General features: G+C 41.9%; 1 long non-coding RNA gene across 1 annotated transcript; it reads right to left on the bottom strand.

The window, feature by feature from the left end:
- Nucleotides 1–379: 379 nt before the first annotated feature.
- On the bottom strand, nt 380–2,895 carry LOC119861057. Its single transcript, XR_005294831.1, has 3 exons — nt 2,710–2,895; nt 948–1,128; nt 380–499 (listed from the first exon to the last, which is right to left on the bottom strand). It is a non-coding gene; the product is annotated as an uncharacterized LOC119861057 (long non-coding RNA).
- Between the last annotated feature and the right edge of the window lie 2,419 nt (nt 2,896–5,314).

The following is a 5,314-nucleotide window of genomic DNA, read 5'->3' as shown; positions in this document are numbered from 1 at the left end:
AAAAATACCCAAACTAATTGAGCTACACTGAAATAAATCACTCTTAAATTCAAATAAGTGTGTCTACACACAAGCTCTGCATTAGTTTAACTAACTCATTCTAAAAATACATGTTTAGTTAAATCAGTCTAGGCAGACCTAAGTGCTATAGGTAGTAGTTTTGGGGGTCAAATCCAAAAAGGTATTTAGGAGTTACTCTGCTCAGCATTGATACTCAGACTGCAGCTCTTGAGCTGCAAGTGGCTCTTTGCGGCACATGATATTAAAACATTGTGATTTAATTATTAACCAGTCAAAGTTATTAATCAATCAAGGTGCTTTTACTATGCTCATGCTTGATACCTCTCTTGCTTAGCATACATTTTCCTGTGTCCCCAGCTGTCTTCTGTATAGGTGTTTGGGCTGCCCCCCGCTTCTCAGTGACATGCATTTCCTGCTGCACATTCTGACTGATATCAGCATCTAAGGCATGCTCAGAGAACACCTCCTGGATCAGGCCCTGCTGGGGAAAAGAAGCATCCCCCACTTACTCTAAAACCTCTTTGAGGCCTGCAGGGCTTTGGCTTGAACTTGGGTTCCAAACTACTTGCTAGCTGTGGGGCGGGATCAGAGTTTAGGCAGCTTTGTGAATGCTGACCAATGGAAAGGTAGTCCCCATGGTGTCAGGCAGCAGCTCAGTGGCAGGTTTCAGATGTCAATGGCACCAAAATGGTGGCCTTAGGTGCCTAAAAAGATGGCCTTTGAGTATCTGGGCTTCAGTGAGTCAGTATTGAATCAGAGCCCTAGCACTGTATTGTGAGGCACTCTGGTGCTAGTGGGTGTCATTTTTTAGATGTGACATGAAACCAAGATCCTGATCACTTGTGATCATTTAAAAATCCAGTTTTATGTATTTGTGAGTTGAGGATTATAAACACTGGCTAAATTCCAATTCTGTCTACACATACCTGAAATCTCCTTGTCCCAGTCTGTGGCATAGAGGTTAAACAGCAAGCACACTTTTACTTCAGAGATGGCTGCATTGCAGTAATTGGGGAAGTGACCACAGTATATAGTTTCTATATCAATTTTTTTCTAAAGTATCTTGGGATCCTTCTGAATTCCTGACGTAAGGTAGGTGGTCATCAGCTAAAAACAACAGAAGAGGAGAGAGATGTAGGCATATTAGTCAGTCACAAGATGACTATGAGTCACCAATTTCATGTGGCTGTGATAAAGACAAATGTGATCCTGGGATGTAACAGATAAGGTATTTCCAGTAGAGATTGTACAATGGCATTAATACTTCGCAAAGCACTGGTAAAACTTGAAATACTATGTATAATTCTGATCACCCATGCTCAAGAAAGATGAATTAATATTGGAACAGGTGCAGAGAAGGGGTTCTAGAATGATCAGAGAAAAGGAGAGCCTATCTTATGAGAAAAAAGAAAAGGAGTACTTGTGGCACCTTAGAGACTAACAAATTTATTAGAGCATAAGCTTTCGTGAGCTACAGCTCACTTCATCGGATGCATTTGGTGGAAAAAAAAATCCGATGAAGTGAGCTGTAGCTCACGAAAGCTTATGCTCTAATAAATTTGTTAGTCTCTAAGGTGCCACAAGTACTCCTTTTCTTTTTTGCGAATACATACTAACACGGCTGTTACTCTGAAACCTATCTTATGAGAGGAAACCAAAAGAGCTTGTATTATTTAGCCTGAAAAATCAAAGGCTGAGTGCAGATATGATTGGCATCTATAAATGCACCAGGGAGGGAGAAGAGCCAATTAAACTAAAGGAAACTGTTGGCACGAGAACAAATAGGTGTAAACTGGCCATGAATAAATTTAGACTGAAAATTAGAAGGCTTCTGACCATCAGAGGAGTGATATTCTGGAACAGCCTCCCAAAAGGAGTAGTAGGAGCAACCAATCTAATTAATTTTAAGATAGAACTTGATAAATGTATAAGTGGGATTGCACAATGGGGTTCCTGGCTGGGGTGGGGCGGGATGGGGCATGTGTTGTCAGTGGCCCACAGAGTCCCTTCTGGTCCTACGTCTCATGTTCCTAAATCTTTTGCTTCAGGACTTCAGCTGGTCACCTGCAAGGATCAGGAGGGAAATTTTTTTCTGCTGGTGCATTCTGGATTTTTTCCACCCTCCTTTTTAAGCATCAGAAATGTCCATGGCTGTAGATGGGGGTGGGCCAGTGCTCTGTGGTGATGCTGAGAATTCTTTCTTATATGCTTGGCTGGTGGGTCTTGCTCACATGCATGGGACAAACTGACTGCCATTTTCAGGTTTGGGAAGGAATTTTCTCCTTGGTCAGATTGTCAGGGACCTGGTGGGGGGTGGGTGGAGAGGTTCACCTTGCACTGCAGTATGGGGCACAGGTCACTTGTTAGGACCATCTCAATATATTTCACTTAATCAATTACCTGCAGGGGTTTCAGGCATGGTTATACCTCACTCCCTCCTGTTGTGTGCCACAGGTAGAGAACAGTCTCCTGAGGGCTGTAATACTTTGTCTAATCTATTTTATTGGCTCAACACAAGGGTAACTGAGTGGAGTTTAATGGCCTGTGATGTGCAGGGCATCACTAGATGATCTGGTGATCCCTTCTGGCCTTAAACCCTATGACTCCATTAAGATGAATGGCACATTTAAATGAAAGGTAGGTTTCAGATTTTGGAGGCAGAGTTATGAAAGCCTTGGCTATCCTTACCTTAGAGCTGATGCCTTCATCCTGTGGGCTGAGCTGTTCTCTGTAGTTAGGAATAGTTGCTAACTGGCAACTTTCACAAGATAAGACACCTTGGCAATGGGCTCATCATAAATACCTAAGTTGTCTTGAAAGTCCAGCAAAATGTGAACCCATAAACAACCAACTTCAAACCATACCTAGTCTTAGTCTGTTCCAGTCATGCCTATAGCAGTGTTATCAACTTGTAATTATTTTGAGAGTTACATGATTTTGGCTGGGACTGGGGACAGCTGATCACACAAGAAGTTCCTGCTTCTAGCAAATCTGAGCCCTCTGATTGCTGCCTGCACCATTTGCCTGCCTCCTGGGGCAGATTAACCAATTTGAGCTGCTGCAGACAGAGTTCTCGCTCTCTTACCCTTCTTCTCCTAGTAGCAACCCAAAGCCATTCTCACAGGAGTGGAGAAGTTGCTAAAGAGCCCTACTGCTCAGGGCGGCTCCACCTCCTGCTCCCCCTCCTCTCCTGTGAGTAATGGGTACAGGATGGTTTCTCTGCTCTTCCCATCCAACCCCCTGCAGCACCCACCTGGGAAGGAGTAAAGGGGGATGAAGAGTTCCTGGATCTATCCCCCAACTTGGAAGAGTGAGACAGGATTCCACTGCATTCTCCCCAGGCCTGGAAGAGTAGGGTGAAGAACCCCAGAAGGAGCAGCTGTGAGGCTTGGGAGGGTTAAATTGATGGAGGAGGCTACGTGGGGGCAGAATTAATTGCTGGGCATGGGACAGGCTCCTTCCCTAGGAACTCCTGCAGCAAGGGCCAAAATCCCCTTATCTCACACGTTTGGAAGAGTGAGCATCACTAACTGTCACTCACACAAGCTGGGGATGGGCAGGGGGCACAGAAGATAAAAATCAATGATTTACAAAAAAATCCATTTTTTAAAAATTTAAATAAAATTGTTAATTTAAATTGAACTGATTTTTTATGACAACCTATATTAAGACCTAAATTTACTAAAATCTATTCAGATAATTTAAATTAAATATAAATATTAAGCAGTACATGTTTGCTGCTAATTTTCAAAGAATCAAATCACTCGACTGCTGGAATTTACAAGTTAAGCACCTGGAACCAGAGTGTGACATGCTAAACCAGCTTTTGATAGCAGTAGCCTCTTCTGGAAGTGCAGAGAGAATATTTGCTTCATTTCAGTTTATTCAAGTAGTTCAGTTCAGTGACTAGTTCATTCAAAGTTAAGAAACCAATTGGGAGCTGAAGAAACAGGAAAGCTGGATTTCCTTTTCCAATCTATGAATAAAAATGAGGTCTGAAAGGATGAGATCTACTAGTTCTAAATCTTGAAGGACATGGAGACAAACAGTTGAATTCACTAATTACAGATAATATTTCATTTGTTTAATTAAATTAGATCATTTTAAATGCAAAACAAGTTTTGATAAACTTCTTGATCATCTTTCTTTCTTATGAATCCAGCACATCTTATATAAGTAAAGTAGTTCTATTTAACTAATAAACCATGTTTGTGTGTTTTTAATTGATTTTGGATTTCTATCCAAACAGATGAAGTAAAATCACAAGTAAAAATTAATTATCTTCTAGTACAGGGATCGGCAACCTTTGGCACGTGACCAGCCAGGGTAAGCCCCCTGGTGGGCAGGACAGTTTGTTTACCTGCTGTGTCTACAGGTTTGGCCAATGGCAGCTCCCACTGGCTGCAGTTTGCCGCTCCAGGCCAATGGGGGCTGCAGGAAGCGGCGTGGGCTGAGGGATGTGCTGGCCGCCACTTCCCACAGCCCCCATTGGCCTGGAGCGGCAAACCGCAGCCAGTGGGAGCTACGATCAGCCGAACCTGCAGACATGGCAGGTAAAAAAAAACAGCCCGCCATGGGGCTTACCCTGGAGAGCCTCATGCCACAGGTTGCTGATCTCTGTTCTATTAAATAAAGGCAGAATGATGTATTTCTTAACATAATTAAAATGTAAAAATTTAGAACATGAATAAGTATAAACTATAATTTCTTAAATAAATGTGCATAGATATACTTTACTGGTGCAGAAGAAGCATTCAAGGAAGACAAGACCATTGTGCAGAAGCTAAATTAATTCTTTGCATTTGTCTTCACTGCAGAGAATATGAGGGAGATTCCCACAACTAAGCCATTCTTTTTAGGTGACAGATCTGAGGAACAGTCTCAGATTGAGGTATTGATATAGGAGGTTTTGGAACAAGTCAATAAATTAAACAGCAATGAGTCAGAACCTGATGGTATTCACCCTACAGTTCTGAAGGAACTCAAATGTGAAATTATAGAAATACTAACTGTGGTATATAACCATCACTTAAATTGGCCTCTGTAGCAGATGACTGGAGGATAGCTAATGTAACACAGTTTTTTTTAAAAAAATACTCAAGAGGTTATCCTGGCAATTACAGGCCAGTAAGTTCTATTATCGTTTCAACCAATTTGCTTGGTACTGAAGTTAAAACAGAATTATTAAGGGAAAAGTCAACACAGCTTTTGTAAAGTGAAGTCATGCCTCACCAATCTAGTAGAATTCTTTGTTGGTGTCAACAAGCATATGAACAAGGATGATCCGGTGGAT

The sequence above is a fragment of the Dermochelys coriacea genome, chromosome 1, assembly GCF_009764565.3.
Source record: "Dermochelys coriacea isolate rDerCor1 chromosome 1, rDerCor1.pri.v4, whole genome shotgun sequence".
Classification (NCBI taxonomy): domain Eukaryota; kingdom Metazoa; phylum Chordata; order Testudines; family Dermochelyidae; genus Dermochelys; species Dermochelys coriacea.
This window is presented reverse-complemented; position numbering and strand designations above follow the sequence as displayed.